Source organism: Dermacentor albipictus, chromosome 9 (assembly GCF_038994185.2).
Source record: "Dermacentor albipictus isolate Rhodes 1998 colony chromosome 9, USDA_Dalb.pri_finalv2, whole genome shotgun sequence".
NCBI classification, from domain to species: Eukaryota; Metazoa; Arthropoda; class Arachnida; order Ixodida; family Ixodidae; genus Dermacentor; species Dermacentor albipictus.
Window position 1 is genome coordinate 35,943,034 of NC_091829.1, and position 19,088 is coordinate 35,962,121.

At 46.0% G+C, this 19,088-nt stretch overlaps 2 protein-coding genes across 7 annotated transcripts in view; one reads left to right on the forward strand and one right to left on the reverse strand.

Moving 5' to 3' along the window:
* The window catches only part of Stacl (SH3 and cysteine-rich domain-containing protein), a 167,245-nt gene that overhangs the window by 97,570 nt on the left and 50,587 nt on the right, over positions 1 to 19,088 (reverse strand). The window lies entirely within an intron of this gene.
* Positions 1 to 19,088, forward strand: part of LOC135906551 (uncharacterized) — a 478,731-nt gene that overhangs the window by 36,485 nt on the left and 423,158 nt on the right. Inside the window, exon 1 of one of the 2 annotated variants that reach the window (XM_070524923.1) lies at positions 2,271 to 2,424. The exons of the other annotated variant lie outside the window; for it this stretch is intronic. The gene's annotated coding sequence lies outside the window, so the exon portion shown is untranslated. Of the gene's footprint in view, positions 1 to 2,270; positions 2,425 to 19,088 lie in introns of those variants that run through there. 2 annotated transcript variants of the gene reach the window in all.

The window sequence follows — 19,088 nt, forward strand, 5'->3', positions numbered from 1 at the left end:
TCGTCATCGTTGTTGTTGTTGTTGTTGTTGTTGTTGTTGTTGTTGTTGTTGTTGTTGTGGCTATGGCATATATAAACAGTGGGGGATTGGCCACGAATTGCCAGGTTTCGTCCTCGTCATCATCGTATAGAAATTTGGGCCTGGGTGAAGCCAAAGGCTGACAGAAGTTGGAGAGAAGGAGTGTGTTTGTCGAGCGACGCACTTTGCATAATTTTTGTGCTGGTCCGAAGGAATACTTGCCTGTCTTGTGTGTTCATGCATCTGCAGCTTATTATCATTTTTTATTGAGTGGTAAGAGAAGCGCGATGACACGACGAAGGTTTATAAATGTTATAAACATTGCCGTGCTATCGGCGAACGAGAAAGTATGAAGGGGAGCACCTCTTACAGGTGTATCAGCTCGAGGACCCGACTTAGCACCACAATGGTCGCCATATATATTATGGTACCCAGGATAAATGTACGGGCTACTACACTCTTGCCTAGAGAGCGCTTGAGTAGAGCGCTGCGAGCCTAAAAAATCTGTAATTTTTCTTCCTACTTCGTTTGAAAGGTTGTATAATACAATATTCAGTGCTGTATCCAAAACAGAGTAGCTGCTTTGGTCTTTATTTTCGTCTCTTTCATATCTATATCTATATTTTTATCTTATATCTTGATATCTTTGTCTTTAACTTATATCTTTGTCTATCTCTTGTATATCTCTCTCTCTAATTACTCTTCATCTATTTGCTTTGATTTGCTTTGTAGCGCGGTGCCCGAGAGAGAGAGAGAGAGAGAGAGAGAGAGAGAGAGAGAGAGAGAGAGAGAGAATAACATTTACTAGTCTCAACAGAACTAAGATTCGAGTCGGGCCCTCACTCTAGGCAAGTGTGGCGCCCTGTACAATCATGTCGCAATCATTCCACAGGAAGGGACGAAAGCCGACGTGAAGGAACGCCTTCTTGTTAGGTTTAATTCATCCTTGTTTCACTGGTCCGCCATATTACATAATCAAAGTCTAAGAAACGGAGGAGCAGATTACAAAGAAGCCAGTCAGCTTTAATTCGCAGGAAAAGAAAAGAAATTATAAGGTTTTACGTGCCAAAACGACTTTCTGATTATGAGGCACGCCGTAGTGGAGGACTTCGGAAATTTCGACCGCTTACTGTTCTTTAACGTGCACCTAAATCTAAGTACACGGGTGTTTTCGCATTTCGCCCCCATCGAAATGCGGCCGCCATGGCCAGGATTCGATCCCGCGACCTCTTGCTCAGCAGCACCAACACCATAGCCACTGAGCAACCACGGCAATGGCGATCGATAGCAGATGCAGCGAGCAACGCGCTCTTGAAGCCATGTGTACAGCACGCTATGCGTGCGAACAAAAACGTAAAAAAAGAAAAGAAAAAGAAGGATATTAAACGAGCACTTAAGGACGAACACAAGGTATTGGCGACCAAATCGATCGCGACTAAGTGAATCACGCCTTGAGCCATGGAAATATACTGGAAGTTTCCGCGAACCTTACAAGGAAGCACCCAAAAAGAAAAGCAACATTTGCTTGCGTGACCTACGACGTGTCAGGCTAATCCTCTGAGGCTAACGTGGTTTCCCGGATACCACCTGGACTGAAACTCTTGCTTCTTGCTTTGGCTTCGGGTGAATTCACGAGAGAGAGAGAGGGAGAGATAGAGATAGATAGATAGATAGATAGATAGATAGATAGATAGATAGATAGATAGATAGATAGATAGATAGATAGATAGATAGAGAGAGAGAGAGAGAGAGAGAGAGAGAGAGAGAGAGAGAAGGAGGGAGGGAGGGAATCGCGCAGAAGCGAGAGAAGCTCGGAATAGAAGTAGCTGGTGAGAGAAGCGCTTTTGTGGAAGGAGAAAAAAATTGTGCAGGTCACCATCGACTCCGGCGTTCAAGGTAAGCAAATAGCCGAAAGCATCTAGAAATCTATACGCCATATAAGAAATGCGATGCGCTTGAGGATATTGTGAGGGTGCAGGTAGCGGTAGATATAGATATAGGTAGATATAGGTAGCAAAGTGAGGATATTTAGGTAGTGTTTGGAATTTGATTGTGCAATTTTCTGGAAAAAAGTGCCGCTAGCCGGCACGTCCGTAGCGATAGTATGCAGATATGTAGGTGGTTCCACATACATAGGCTGATTCGTCACATGCTGGTTATTCGCCTGCGGCGGCACCGGCGTGGAAGACCAACTGCTATTCTTTTCTCCCAACACTGGGCTCCTTTCCCTTCCAACCCCACAGAGGGAGAGTGTGGTGGGTGAGGAGGAGGGCTGTCTTTCCGGAGCACTCAACCACGGCATCTTCAGACGCGCCGCGCGAATTGGTTGCGTGAAAGCCCATGCCGCTTTGCATCGACGGTGAAAATCCGACTACAACTGACCACCGCTAAAAACGGGTGAAAGAGGTAAGGAGAGCGCTTTGCTTTAAAAATTCGCGAGAAATCTGCTCGACAGAAATTGTAATCAAAGTTTCAGAACCTTTGTGCTGTAGCTCCTGTTAAGAAGCGCACCACTAGCGGCATGTAGAAGTTGTGCAGTTCAAAGATGAAATAAATATTGTGTTAATAGGAGCGAAAGATTAGAGCCTTCCTAGGTGCGCTGACAGTGCTTTGAAAATACGCCCTTTGTGATGTGTAAGCAGTTAAATCGTGACGTTCATAAATTATTATCGATTGATTAAAGAAACTGACATTAAGCCTGCATCATTGTGGAACTTGAATGAAGTCTGACATACCTTTCGCTATTAATATTGCTTCACGATGATAAATAATGCGCCCGGTACTGTCACACAGAAACGTTCGCTGTCATATAGATAGCTCAAGGGGCGTTCCTCGAAGATTTATATTTCAGGTATACAGACGGATATGGTTCCCGAAATACATCACAATGACGACAGCAGTTTCGCCAGCCATGGAGTCGACCAGCTAAGGACGACGAAGCGGGACGTTTGACAGCGAGAATGGCCTTGTTACGTCCGCATTGTCTTCGGCACACTATAACTACAAGCGCCTCCGTCCAGGAAATTCCAGACACACTTATCACATCGGTAACGACAACCGCGACGCCAACGGCCGAGCCCACCAAGCGAGTCGCAACGGGGACCTCCTCCACCGCCAAACAGTTGACCACAAGAATAGTCCCGCAGTACGTCCTCGGAGGAGCGGGAGGAAGTATGACGAAAAGCTCAGTTTTTTATTATTTATTTATATTTGGGTGCCTCGAGGAGTTCTTTCGCTGCCCAACTGCGACGACCCAGATTCGACCAGGAGCACGGCCCATCAGCGGAAACGGTCCCGGCCCTCTCCGAGGGGGGAAAGCGATGGCCGCCCCATCTAGCGGGGCAGCCACTTTCGCCGCTCTCCTCCGAAGGGCGACCGACCCGTTATTAATGGACGCATTAGCGTCGCCACTCCTTGCGGCACTCGCACTTTTGGTTGCTGGGTTGGTTCCCCTCGCTTTCCCCTGCATTGCTTGTTTACAGCCGGATCTCACTCGCTCGGTGGGCCATTCGGCGCATTCGGGTCACCGCCGCTGCCGCAGCCGACGCCGAGAGGGGTCGGCAGTGCTGCGCGACTTTTGTTCTTTCGTCTCCCCTCATGGCCTCGCATATCGCAGCTACAAAAGGCCACAAAAGCGCTGCTGCGATATTTGAAAGCGACCGGATTGAGTGAGCGCCTGTGATTCGGACTGAGTGACCGACTGATATCTCCAGTGGACTTTCTCTTCTTTTCATCTTTCCGTCCCCCTTTCCCTTTCCCCAGTGTAGGGTAGCCAACCGGGCTCAGTCCTGGTTAACCTCCCTGCCTTTCTTTTATCATTTTCTCTCTCTCTCTCTCTCTTCGTCTCCCCTGTCGCCCATAGTTTTTTTCCTTCGAGGCGAGCGCGCGGTTCATGAATGTTGCAACGGGTTTGGCTTATGCATGCTGATTTCTGCCCGCCTGGGCCGTTCGTTTATCGATTCGTCCGGTGTTTTGGCGGCGTCCTATTCCTCGACGATGAATCTCCGTCTATAGTTTTACCCGTGTTTCGGATGTCCGGAATCGCGTTTAGGTAACTTGACTGGGACTAGGCGTTGACCAGGATGCAGGTCTCTGCGAGTGTGAAGCAACAGCCCCCAACTCCATCTTACCTACTCTTATCCTAATGGTCGGCTACAGACAGTCATAATACAACGGCATTTAGTTGCGGTATTAGTAATGTGACCAGATTTCTGGACGTCAAAGCAGGACAATGGGGGTGGGGTGGGGGTGGAGATAAAAAACTAGATTCAACATTTGAAATTTTGTTTATCTTAAGCTAGCCCGTTTTCAAGCTAATCAGTAAATCTGCACTTGCGTTCAGGCATTATTCTACGTGCTTCCCACACCACCTGCATGACAAGCAAGACAAAATCAAAACGGCGCGGTCTGTGCTTTGGCTTGGCTAGAGATTGTTGGTCAGGGCATTGAGAATTTCATGGTAGCTGCGTCGAGAAACGTAAACACCGTAAGCGTTCTAGGAGGAGTGCGATCTTATCACGGTTCGGAAAGCTATCCGTTTACTTGCTGTCGCGTGAATGATGAGAATCGCGATTTCGCCAGCAAGAGTGCTAATCCGACTTGTCGTGCCGGAGCAAGCGAGCTGTCTGCTTTCTGAACCTTTATAACATGGTAGGCGCTGCTGCCTCACCTCTGGCAGTGTGTTGCTTTCCGCCTACCTCCCAAGTCTTTTTCATGGTGGTGCCACCACTTCTCGAAAAGTGAACAGTTGATACGACTCCACAGGGCTGATATTTCAGGACAACTCGCGGTCCGCAGAGCCGTGGAACTGCGGAGACCACAGCGGTGAAAGAAGGACGTGTCCCGAACAAATAGGAACGTCTGCTCAACTTAGGTTTAAGGCTGGATACATACAAATTGTAGATTGCTGAAACCAAGTATCTTGCACCTGTAGAAAGAGCAGTAAAACAACGCTGTTTCCAACTTCCGCATTTCGTAAAATGGAAATATGAAATCGACAGTTTGGCGAGGTCGCGTTTGGCCGGGAAGAAATATAAACGGGATAGGGGAAGCCAACCAAGGGGAGGCTTGTTCGAAATTCGGGAATAAGGTTTCCGGGTGGGGGAAACGGAACGTGAAGTTTTTGAGGGAGCACTCTTCCCCACTCTTCGATATTTCGGAGCTACGAGTGTTGCACAGATACACACGTTCTACGAGTAGCTCGGGATAGCGAGGGGCCCTCCTCCTTAGTCTTCGATGTTTCGGACCATTGCGCCGATACACGAGCACGCGGTGTACGATGATAAGTGTTGCAATGCTTGCATAGGCCTTTTACGTTTTTGACGCATCCTACGCGGAGGCCTTCAATTCATGCTGCATTTATTATCGCAGTCATGAAGTCTGCAAATAACTTTACAGAGCAACTGGAACGTTTCTATACTTACAATGCCAAATGCACCCGAGCTCACTGCCATACAGTGGCTGACCGAATATAGCGCGTGTAACAGCCGACGGCTGTCTCGGATAAGTTCACCGGAAAACTAATAGCGAATAAATTACAAAAATGACCCACAGACATGTTCCATGCGTCTTTGTGTAAGTATTTGTGTCCTTCTGTATCAGGTAGGTTAAAATGAGCGATTCGAAACAACGTGATGTTCAGTGATTAGCCGTCGCAGCAGCGGCAGGCTTCGGAATTTGTACGGTAATGGGCACAAAGATTAGCAACATTTCACTAGTTAGCATTTTAAGGGTTAACCTTAAAGGCCATGTTGTGATCTCAGAATAGAAGTCGGTCCGCACTTACATTAGCGAAAGTTTCGAGATATGAAATGCTTTAAGCATGTCAGTGCAATTCGTTATTGCAGTTAGTGTGTTTCATCAGTGTGAAAAAAAAAAGAAACGCAGTACGGAATAAATGGAGCAGCGACTGCGCTGTACTGGCACGTTTCAAACACAATTGTTTTCTTCGAAACAGGTGTAAAACAAGCAGCACCCAAGAAAAGATCACGCTATGACTGCCGGCCGACTAAAATGACATGACTTAACATAAATTATTGAACTGTAATTAATGAAATTGTGTTCATTGGCATTTGTATTCGCTGTTACAGCTGCTCAAATTCTGGCGTCGCCAAATCCACCCCGCTTCTGATATTCCGACATAGTCTTCACGGTGCTGCTTACGCGTTACCACCGTTGTTGCCAGACCCCTGAAATAGAATGCAGCTCCAACGGAAACAGCTCCGAGGTGACGAATGACCTCACGTTGCAGCGGATATGTCTCTTCGATCCTATTCTTCTCTTACCATCAGTCGGACCGCGCGGTCGATCTCGCCTATAGGAACGGCGGTGTGAGCCAAATGACTAGAGGAGAATAATACAATGGGCCGAGGAACAAATTATTAGCAAAATAAAAAACAATAAAAGCTTCGCCTAGCTATAACGCCGACAACAAAAAAATTGGAACAATGCCCAACTGTTGGGGTAACTCCATGCGGCCGCCGTCCCGGGTGTGCTTTGTCTTCGCCAAAAAGGAAGGAGGAGACACTACGCATGCGCAGAAAGAAAGAGTAAATGAGTATGGGGTTGGAAATGAAGCAGAGAGCGAGAGAGCGAGAGAGAGAGAGAGAGAGAGATCGTGGTATGAGTGAAAAAAATAGCGAAATAAAAAGGAAAGTTAGCACGTTACAGCAGCCTCCGCACTGCTAACAATGTTCTGCACGCGCGGGCATATGATGGAGTGCGCTCTCCTGCAAAGTGGGTCATTTGCGAGCGCAGATGTGGGGAACGCGGTGAGAAGGAGTCGCTAAGAGGAGGACGACGCAGTCCTGTGCTTTGCAGGGAAGAGAATGACTGGCCACGGCCTGGCTTCGCACGGTGTATGCTGGGCGAAGCAAAAGGGTAGGAAAGAAAGGGAAAAGGCCATTAAAAGAAGGGAACAAGGAAACTTGCAACAAACACTGTGGTGTTGTGCAAGCTACCCCTGCAACGAGTTGCTTTTTTGTCGGCGGATGGGAAGTGTGGATACAGTTGCAACATAGTATACACCGTGTACCATTTGCGTTGCCTTAATTTTTATGGAGAGTGAAGAAAAGAAACACCGGGTGAAGAACATCTTTGCGGAAGCAACCACATCGAAGGTTTTTGAACATGTCATGTGCTATTGATCTTCCCTAACTAGCATATGACTCCCCATAAAGAAAAAAATAAACCATCCTAGGCTGGCCGGTGCTAGTGTCAAGATTGTGCCGTTGGTCTCGTTTGCACATGACTACACGCAAGTGGCCAGCATTCAGAATTCATAGAAGAGTGGATGGGCACTACGTTTCGTTGGCGCCACTGCATGCGTCTTGGCCTCCGGAACGCAGCTTGATGTTAGTGGGTCAGAGCACATAATGGGCAGCTCGATGACGTTGTGACCTTTCCGAAGTCGGAGCAGCCAAATAACGAGCGACATTGCGCACCACGGTGTGGAGACATCGGGTCGACCGCGTGGATATGAACGAGGACCCCTCGGGAAACCTCTTTCCAACTTGGCGGATCGATACACCGCGTAGTGATGAGTTATTTGCTCGAGATGGGCCACGTGTGGGATCAGGTGGTGGAAATGTACGTCCTCTCTTTTGGGTCTCCTTCGAGCTTTCGGTGGTAAGACGACCCGGGCGGTGGTGTCTGAAGCCGTTAGAAGATCGAGTGCAGGTGGGCGTACATTTGGTGGATAGACATCGCGCCGCGCTGTGGTGACCGGGAGAAGCAGCTGCGCGTACACGAACTAGCACGCAGAGATTGACTATCAAGAGATCTAAAACGCCATGTTTGCAACTTTATGACTGTACAACGCAAACACGGGTCGAAACTGGAATGATTGTGTAGTAGGGCGTCTGCAGTGGATGGAATTTTGGGACGGTAGCAACACTTTCTTCCATCAGTCTGATGCAGGAGGCTGTGGATAAACGATGCTGCTCGACTGAACCCCACAACTCCCGCTGTACAATTAAGTTGGCGTGAGAAGCTGTTCTTGTCGCGACTCTTGCAAAATTTTTTTTCATGCTGTAATTGGGAAGATTATTATGCGACTATTCTTTTCCAATCATTACTATATAATGTAACAATTGCTTTCGCTCGATTCTATCTTGTCATTGCCTATTCGTGACCGGGAAATCGTGGTGATAAGGTTGATGAAAAGGAATGTAATCGGCGTGAAAGTCACTCGTTAAAATGGCCGTGCACTATGCCAAGTTGTTTTTACTTAATCGAGAAAATGGCCTGTGGCATATAGCGAGATGCTACTATCTCATGTAAATTACTCGGACAGGTTCACTTTGACGTCAGGAGGCAGCGCAGTAAGTGCTCGAGTTATTAACTTTTAGACCGAATTGGAGTTCATATCGGAAGCGATGAATTGAAGCCGGTGTGTTCGCGTAGACACACACACACTTAGCATGATTTAAAACTAGCAACAATTTTGAGACATGTAACTTCAGTGTTGCTGCAGAGAACACTGTGGTTGAGCTCACTTAAAAAATATTTCCAAGCATTGCAAGACAAGTTTACTGGAACACCAATTGTACTTCGTCGTGCAGTTCAGCAATTACGCATTTCTACTTCTCGTGCAAACGATGAACGCTTCTTCCAGTAATGCGTCTCAATGAATGCGACAGTGCTTCCTGCCGCGGGCCATGTTTTACAAATTTGGTTAGGACACATAGATCACCTGGCATAATGTCACAGAGCCCATAGCTGCTGTCACTGGAAGACAAACCCTTTGCAAAGCGAAGTGTAGGGTCTCCGCCTCTCAAAACACGGCCAACGTTTCGCCACTTCGCTCGCTTCTCTCCAACTCGTCTTCAACGGCGAACGTATCCACGAAATCCCTAACAGCGTCGCTCCGAGGAAAGAGCAGCAGCACACTTGACGCACTTAGGTCCGTCTCCCAAGCCATTACAGTCTCGTACGAGTAATTCGCTCTGGCGTCGATGCTGCCGCCTACATTTAATGGCTTCTTTCGTACACGTTCTGCTAAGGACGCACCGCCCCTTTGCCCTCCACCAGGGGCCGCCTATAGAGTGTTCGAGGAGCAAACACTCCCCCGATGTCTCGCACAGCTGTCGAGCCTTTCAGAGTCCACTTAGCGACGCCGGTCTGGATCGGCCGCTTCATGCTGTAGAACTGCCAGCCTTAAGATCGGCTCGCTTCCAATAGAGTGTGGGATGGCAGTGGCTAGAGCGGTCAGATGCACTGAGGGATTGTCGGAAAGCAGAATTGCAGAAGGGAAGCAGGGCTTGGCCGTGTTTAAAGGAAACCGTGTACCATGAGCGGGCTCCCTAATTCTGAAAGGTCAGCAAATTGTTCGCACGTTTTGAGAAAATGTCGAAAGTGTCATTATCTCTTTTTAACTTGTACCGGCGTTCTTTTTTTTTCTTCTTCACTCTGACAGCAGTTAAAAGCTTTTAATTGGATTTTGCCGTGTACGTCTGGCCTTTCTGTTGTGCCGAACGCGTCAGGTCATCTATTCGTTCTCAAACTCACATTTGTCGTCGGATGGAAAAAAAAATTGTCCGCCAGTTCCACTCTAGCATTCTAGCTGATGCCCCTGCGACAATGTGGTGTGTGGAGTTGGATGCACTAACCACTGCAATATTTTTTGTATGTATACTGCTCGCCTTTATGTCATTGGCTACGACTGTCTGGTACTCGCAATACTGTCTATAGTTACTGGACGTACAGCATTATTACTTGTTGCAATATGTACCATGAAATAAAAAAAAAAGACATACCGCAGCTTTCGCACTTGGTAGTTTTGACGGTGTGTTGTGTTCCATACATGCAGTCTCCTGGATTGACGGTGCCTGCGCACTCATTTCTAAGACCACAGCAGTCGAGACACTGGTGTACGATGACACCGTGTGCAACGCAAAGAATATGTTCGTCAGAAGGTTACGATGCCCCATGTGAGAGCCTACTGCTTTCGCAGTAGATGTCTTCAGCGCTAGAAGTGTCACTGAGGCCTGCGGATTTTTCTTTGTGCCATTATCGCCATACTGCAGTCGTTGTCCCGTCGTTTACTGCTTAACGCAGTATAGATGACCCAAACCTCCTTAAGCAATCTTGGAAAAGCAGGAGGGCTGAGAACCTCATAGTTTTTTGTTTAACGTTAGAAACCTTTAAACAGCACCTAAAGAGACGGCCAGTCCACTTGGTGACCGTCGCTATGACGTGAGGGCTAGCACAACGCCAGCTCCGAGATGTTTCAACGCCCCGCGGATGCCGCCTCATTTTCATAAGAAGTGCCAATGCGCTTCGCCCTCTAGGCCATGCGTCACTATCGGTGAGTGGTAATGGCGACGTTTTGTCTGTTTCGTTGTCAAAAACCGATGTTTTGTAATTTTAAGGGGGTTGGTCATTGAAGCACGACGTCCAATTTGAACGAATCTTCAAGCTATTACACCGATTTTGCGGTAAGCGCCTTCAAACTTGGGGCAAAGTGGGCTGAAGTTCGACTCGCTGCTTTCTCTCTCTTAAGAGGAAGCTTTAGCTCGGGCCCAACTCCGACGCGGCCTATTCAAATACACGTAAAACGCAAAAACGTTTTTATGAGATAACCCCTGCACCGATATTGATGAAATTTGTTGCATTTGAAAGAGAAAGTTAAATTCTAGTGACTGTTGGAAGCGGAATTTCGATTTAGGGCTTGAATTTTCTTAAATCGATTTTCAAATATTTGACCGTTTGAAAAAAATAGAAGCACAAAGTTTACAAATTCATAGCTCTGCATCAAGAACTGATATCGCGGTTCTGTAAACGGCATCCATTAGATCATTCAAAGCGGACAAATTCAATATGTCATTTTACATCTTACGTGAATTTGTTACGTTGGTTACAACGGTTTTGCAAACGTTGTATTTCCCTATGATTAAATTTTTTTTATATTCATGTGTAACATATCAATTTTGTCCGCTTTAGATGTACTATTATATGCAATTCACAGAATTGTATTATGATTTTTAGTCGTTGAGTTACAGAGTTGTGAACTTGATAGTTTCGTTTTCTGAAAATTTTCGATTTTTGCCAATTTTTAATAAAAATTGACGACTTAACTCAAAAATTCGAAACCAACAGTCACTAGATTTTAAGTTTGTCTTTTAAATGCAATAAACCTCGTCAAATTTGGTGCAGTGGTTGCCGAGAAAAACGAATTCTCCTCTTAGATGTATTTAGATAGGAGCACTCGAGCTAAAGCTTCCTCTTAAGAAAATGACTGCGTCAGCAGTGCAGGACATACCCGCCGTGGTTCCTCAGTGGCTATGGTGTTGGGCTGCTGAGCACGAGGTCGCGGGATCGAATCCCGGCCACGGCGGCCGCATTTCGATGGGGGCGAAATGTGGAAACACCGGTGTGGTTCGATTCAGGTTCACGTTAAAGAACCCCAGGTGGTCGAAATTTCCGGAGTCCTCCACTACGGCTTGCCTCATAATAGGAAAGTGGTTTTGGAACGTAAAACCCCATATTTAAAAGCAGTGCAGGACAAGTTTCACTGAAACACCAGCGCCTTTAGTCGCAGTTTGGAAGCACATATCCCGAAACTGGTATCAGCCTCAGATATGGTTTAAAGTGGATATGCATTTCTAGGTTGCATTTTAACATCTCATGAAGAGCTTACCGCTGGGAAGTGTAGGAGCGAGCTTTTGTTTATTCATCAGTTGTGTGCCCCAATTTCAGAAGCAACTACTGTCTACCGTTTCGAGTAATCCAGCTTAGTGAGTAGATTTGCATTACGTGTATATCATACGCGATAATTTAAGAAGTCTGTCAGGGCTGAAAAGAGAAATCACGTGATATATTTGCTCAAGTTCGAACTGCTGCCGACCAATCAGCTGAGACAGAATGCGCTCAAAGAATCAGCGCAGAATGGCAACACTGGGCATGGCTGACAGCCTTAGTCACCATCGGGGTCACTGCACCATCTGAAAAACTAATATCGGTCTATTTAAACATCATTACTAGCGGCTCCACTCTTCACTTTTCCATTTACAGCTCATCATTGAACGGAGAAAGGGTGTTTTTCGTGCGGACTGAATTCGGAGTTAGCTGAAAGCCGCATCACTAACCGTCTAACAAAGCGTTTCTCAAACATGAAAGACAAAGTGACGGACATAAGCAGGGCGCGCAAAGAAACGAATGAACGAAAAAAAAGAAACGACGAGGAAACATGGCGTTAGAAGGAGAGGGGGCAAATCAAAATGATCGGAAAGTGGGGCACGAGGCAACATCTCTCGCCGAAAGGCACCGATAAGAGTAAGTAAAAGCGTATTAGGGAGCGCCGATGGTGCTGACACACAGGCGCGAGAAAGCAGAAATATACAAAACACCGACAACCGAGAGCTGTCAGTTCGGTGGCGTTGTTGTCCTAACGGCCCAAACCTTTTTTGCGAATGGGCCTCGCACGTGAGACAAGTGCCAGCTCTGGCGCCTTCGCGTCAGCGCCGTTAAACGAGGCGGACGACAAGGGCGATTCCAACGCGTATTTCTTTCCCCGGCCGCCGCGCTTTTCCTGTTATTTCGCTCCTACAGATGTTTCCCTCGAGCAGCACACCCTGCTGTGCTTTAGCGTTGGCGTTTGCTTACCACCGTGCGTGCATTTAAAGGCGCGCGAAACACAGTGCTGTAGCGGGCTTTGCTGCTTGCGGCAAAATCGCAGCTGCGTGTTCTTTTTGTCCTTCCATTACGGGGCACGTAAAGCTGGTAAAGCTTTACTAGTATCGCGAGCTGTCGGGTCGCGCAGAGACGGCATGTCGTCTGGACGCCGCGTTCGCGCTTTTCGTCTGCTCCCGCGCGCCACATAACGGGAGAGGGGGGGAGAGGGCGTTCTTTTCAATCACTGTCACGCCGATCGTGACCGTGCAAAGGCGCCGGAGTGAAACAGGGCTAGACGCGAGAAAGAATGAGCAAGACGTCGGCACTCGCTGGGAGCAGACGAAGCGAAGTGCACAGGCTGGCGGCCCGCGGTGCAGACGAGAACGAAACGAATACAGAATACAAATTAGAACGCGACAGACGACGAGCAACGGGAGGGACGAACATTTGCTCCGCGAACGACGCAAAATGTCAAATGTAACGCTTCTTTTTTTTTAGTCGACAACCTCGCAGAGCCGCCTCCGTAAGCCGATTGCTAATACAATCACGCGCGGCAGATGAATTGGGAAATTTCGCAGCGAAAAGAGGCTGCAAAGGCGCAGTTATGTTTAAGAGAAAAAAAAACGGAATAACAGATTCCTTAAATGAATGTCCAAACAAAACGTGCACGAAGCCGATTGAAGCGAGGTGTCTTTTAATGGGATTCCTCTTAAGAGGAAATTTTTCAATTGCGAACAGAATAGGGGCATCGGCGAACGACGGAAGGAAAAAGGCGAATTCAGCGCATTGTAGCAATTCACCTGGAATTTACGTCTTGGGAGCGCTGTGAATGGTCTCAAGGTAATCGTATTTGGCGCACTTACGCTTGCAAACGTCGCCAGGACAACGTCACGCGAAAAGCTGCTTTACGAATGGCAGCGCGCGAGGACTGTTTGCGTCACTTCCGGTTTTAGCAGGTGATCACTACAGAGGATGGCACTTAGCACTCATGTTAAACAGCGCTTAGTTCGATCTAGAGTTCGAACTCCATGCCAACTTACTCTGCTTATTATTCTGACAATGGCAAATAAGGTGGCTGTGAATGCGAATAAAAAGAGGAAAGCGTTGATGATGAGGACGAAAATAGCGGTATACGAATGCTTTAGACATGCTGATCAGCAGGCAACGGTATCTCGGGTGATACCGGTAAACATGGTTTGGCCAATGCCCCAGAGTGCGTATGCGTCCCTAACACCTAGGATCTATATATACAACGTGGCCTTTATTCTAATGTGGAGGGCTGCGCAGACCAAATGCGTACCATAGATATTGTCATGCTCATAGGTACTCTGAATATTGCGGCGTTTGTCCTTAAGTAGTGATTAAATGGGTCATTTTTTCCCCCGAGTCACCTCATTTATTCCCACCTGCTAACATCTGTACGATAACCACAAGTTAACTCCATACTTACATCGTCCTAATAACGTTTTTGGAGTTGCTTCGGGAACGCGTAGTTACGTAGTGCTTCAGGCATGTATAATTATTTAAAATATCAGCGTTCAGGGAGTTGTTGACGCCTGTTTGTGGAGCCGGCAACTACACCCTTAATCTCTTTGCAGATATGTTACAATTAGCAAATTCATCCGAAGCATTTTCTTCTGTATTCAATTAATATTTTTTGCCATAGGATATATAATTGGAGTACCAGATAAGCTTTCTACGCGAATCTCTCGGCAGGAACCAATCTTTTAGCAGGCAATCCTGGTCGGTCAAAACGAATGGGAATCCTTCACTGTAGCATCGCCTACAGCACCTCAGTGTTTGGCCTTGCTACGTTAGACTTAAACTATTATCGCTCATACGTAAAAGCAAATGCTAAAGAAAATGTTCAAACATTTGCATAGGGTCGAGATGCACGCGTTGCGAGCAAGAAACAATGATCACTGAATCCGACGAGAGGAGTGCAATCGATGTGCGAAACCTTAATTTTAGCAGACCTAGTAAGCATACTTCAAAATTAAGAATGATCTCGTTGTATTCTCTAAATTCTCTTTCTACTTAGCCAGCAAACAGTAATAGCCGGCGCCTTCTTCAAGCGTTATTTGTTTAAACGCAACCAATAATCAAGAGAAATACGAAAGAAAGAAAAACACGAAGAATTCGTAAAGGTATTCGAGTAAGGACCAGAATGGTTTTTTTCCGCGTCGCACTTCCTTCCCTGTAGCAGGCGCATTTCGGGCCCTCATGAACATATATAGCCATTCTCGTTGCTACGAGATGGGGGGGGGGGGGGGAGAGGGAAGCGAGATTTCGCTACGGCATGTTCCAGTTCCTTTCTTTTTTTCATTCGTTTTAGCTTCGCATTCTAGGTTCGATTGAATATTGAATTACAGGCGCTGCCGCGTCTGGCGCGTTCGGCCACTTAAAGCCAGGCGCAACATGAAGCCGCCAGAGGGCGCAGTCTCGTAGTCGAGAGAGAAACAAGGCCGTAATCGAGTTTACCCGCGGAATCGCGAAGTTCTTTCCTCGGTAACTAACCGTATGTGCTTCGTGCAATTTCAGTCCTAGACGAGCCTTTTCGCAGGGCGAGAGAGTGGCGTGTGAGGTGTAGCATTGATTATTGGCACGCTGCTTGAGCAGCGCCACGCTTGGTTATATAAGCGGAAGTGTCAATATAGCTTGCGTAAGTAGATTAGGACTCCACGGAACGTTTCCTTCATTTTAATATTTTTTTCACCGACGAAACAAAGAGAGGAAGAGGCTAGTCTAAATAAATTCAGGAAACGTTCGACGAGTGCTGAGAGAAACACATTGTGTACTATAAAGCACTGTTTTAGAGCGTCAGTGCTTCTTCGTAGTATCAGGACTCCTTTTAAGGAGTACTGACACTGACGGGGATGTGAGTCAGTACACCTTCAAATGAGTACTGACTAATATATACCCTTCAGTCGCGGTGTACGCATTTGTGTACGCGTCTTCCATTTGCCAATGGTGTCTAATGGCGGCCAAGGGCAAAAGCACGAACGCTGCGCGTCGAGAGAATTGAACCTACCGCGTACTCAATGTGGTTCAGTGTGGTGGTTGTCGATTCCATTCACTCTGTTGAACACGCACTGTAGCATGTTCCGTCTGTAAAACTAAGTTCTGAGGTTTAAGGTGCCACAAGCCAGGATATGATCATGAGGCACGCCGTAGTGGCGGAAATCTGCATTAATTTTAAACAACCTGAGGTTCGTTAACGTGCATCCGATGCACCGTCAGCGGGCGTTTCTTTTTTTCATTTCGCTCGCATCATTGAGTTCATGCCGTGGGCGGGATTTGAACCTGCGACCTGTGGCTTAGTGGTGCAGCGCCAAAGTAACTGTGCCACGACGACTAATCAATTTCGTCCGTAATTGCAAAAGGGTAGCTCTGTTATCCGTGATCCATGCAGCCAATATATAACTTGTGCCTTGTGCATCTAAACCTGTGCTTTGCCTTCCTGTTTTTCAACTCCGTCAACGCTCTTTATGTATGTATTTATTTATTTATTTCATAATACCCCTAAAGGCCCCCGAAGGGGCATTACATAGGGGGAACCGATACATGAAAAAATGTGAGCTTTGCGCGTTACGGAAAAAACAACTGAAGTACACAAAAGTTATAAAAAATTTTTACGAAAGAAAACACAAAAGTTATACAAAAGTACGATATCTGGCAAATTACACAAGTAAAACAATATACGAAATATATTAGTCCAGTGAAACTCAGAAAATACAAAACTGTCTGAGAAAATAAATTAAGGGAATTAAATAGGCACGATGTAAAAGAAGTAAACCGGGGTGTTGCTCGAAACTGCGTCAGTTGTCACGTTAACAAATTAATGAGACATAAATACACTTGTACAATGTGCACGCAGAACGGCAAGACAAATGATCAAAACAATATATACACTGAACAACGTATGAAAAAACGGTACATGATTAATTTTTACACGTAACTATTGCGTAAAAGTTCCTGAAAGGTTGCGAAATCGGTTTGAGTAGCAATGTGTGATGGCAGGTTATTCCATGCAACAATTGTTCGGGGAACGAAGGAGTTAGCATAGTTAGCTGAGCGACAACTGATGCGTTTTATCTTGAAGATATGGTCTGTGCGTGGAAAGAAGGCTGTCGCTGGTTCGAAGATACGGTGAAGGTGCGGATGATGATAAAGTTTGTGCAGCAGTGAGAGGCGGGAAATTCTGTGGCGATGAGATAACTCGTCAAGCTGAGCGCGAGCTTTTAGTGCTGAAATGCTATTATAGGGTGAATAATTAGAAAAAATGAAACGGGCCGCGCGGTTTTGCAGTGATTTGATTTCTTGGGTGATATGCACGCTGTGTTGCAGTACTTGCCACAATTTGCGTAGGAATTAGAAAAGTATGATTGCTCGGCAACGTTCGGTCAGTTGCGCGACTAGATACGACATTCAACAGTAAATACAACATTCACGCAAACTATTTCATTAAGAAGACTGCTTTTGGCATCCGCGTATTCGTTCGAACAATACTTTCAGCAACATATTGTAATATGACTTTACTACGCTTTTTCTAACAGTCACATTACTTACTCGCCCACCTGACATCCTTCACTCACCTTCACAACTGGGTGGTTCGAATAATTACCCGTTGTTCGTACATCGCATCAGCAGACCTGAAATTTTACTACTAACCCGCCCATTTCAACTAGAACTAGCTCGTTCATTGTTCAAAACTAGAAACAGTAACATTCCTACTGAGTTTCATACGGTAACGGATCTTTAAAATAAATATAACACACAGTTTTCTAAAACAAAATAACCTCTTGCTCTCAAAAGTAAACGCTGACTACGGTAAAATGACAGCCTTTTTTTCGGCAATTTCATTTTGGAATTATCTGCCATCAAATAGGAAATCATACCCTTCACTACACCGCTTCTGGCTGTTTCTAAAACAGTGTTTGCTAACAACATGTGTTGCGTGATTAAAAAATAAATATGCACATTACTGCGTCGCTATGTTTCATTATTCTTCTCGGTTTATGTTCCTTGGTGAATACTTGCTTGTAAATACAGTTTTCGTCGGGTTGAATTTCGCACTGTTGATTTTTCATGACCATTATATTCCTATTTCATTACTGTTATTTTTATACTTACATGCGTATTTCAATATAGAACAATTCTTGCTCATTTCTGTCTCATTTTCAGCTACCAGGTGTTTGATTAGTTACTTCTAATATGTTGAATTGTATTTTCCTGCTGTTTTCACTTCAGTAGGTAATTGTATGTTCTACATTGTTGTACATGTACTTATATGAGGTTTCACTTGTATTTTTTACTTTGGAACCTTTTTCTGTGTATTACTTTGTATTAATGACTAGTAATAAATGACGATTGATTTATTGAAAAAAAGAAAGCGTGAACCAACGGCAGAAAGCGAGGGAGAATGTCGTGCAGTAAATCGGCGTGAGCACACGCTTCTGTAAAGTCCGGCAGAGGCGCTGTCCACGTGATGCGGAAGTTAAGCGTAGATGGCAACCATGACTGCCGTTGTGGTTCGAGCCCATTGCCACCACCATACAGGTCATAAAAAACAAGTAGATTGTAGAAAAGTAAGAAACGCAGAAGAACGAAAAATAAAGGAAGAGAAATGAAAAGAAATTGAAAGAAGACAAAAATAATGCAGGAAAGATATAGGAAAAAAATGGAAACAAAATTGGGAGGTAAAGAAAAATGAAGAATTTCATTGCTTGGCTCTTGTCGTTCGATTTTGCTTTAATTGTGGGATAATCTGTCTCCTTGATGCCCTGAGTGCCTGCGTTCTAATGCGCGATCGCTGGGAAGGATCGCAACGCGCACTTCGTACAAAATGGCAAATAAAAATCTAAATAAAGGGTTTCTTACTGCATTTAGCGCTTCAAGGCGCCACGCGCCGACCTAATTTCGTTACGGAGAGATTTATAATAAAGGCGCCGTTAAGTCTACATAGGCCCGCCAGGGTTTTCTCAACTTCGCCAGCAGCCCAGCTTTCCGGGCGAACGCAATTTGGAAGAAAGCACAGCACGGACGTTCGCCTACCCAAATCAGGAGAGCAAAACGAGGAAAGCAAACAAGAAAGAAAAGCAACAAATGCCAGCAGGCACCACCGTGATCGAAGTACAGAAGAGGATGCAAGACTGCGCAAAAAAATAAATAAATAAAAAACCGAGTTGTAGACTCGGGGAGAAGCAAACGAGCATGGGGGTTCTGTGTCCGACACGACACTCGAAGCACTCCTCTGAAGAGCCTTAGCGCCGCGACGGTGCCTCGAAGCCGTACGCTTCGGCGAGCAGAGCCATGACGTTGGGGGCAAGGCACTCCTCTTGAGGCACTTCTGGGTGGGACACGCGTCACAAGAGAAGCAGGAGACAGAAGGAAGGCGGCGTAGCGCGGCTTATAGATTCGTAGGATCTGAAGATGTTGAGAGTGAGATAGAATAGAGA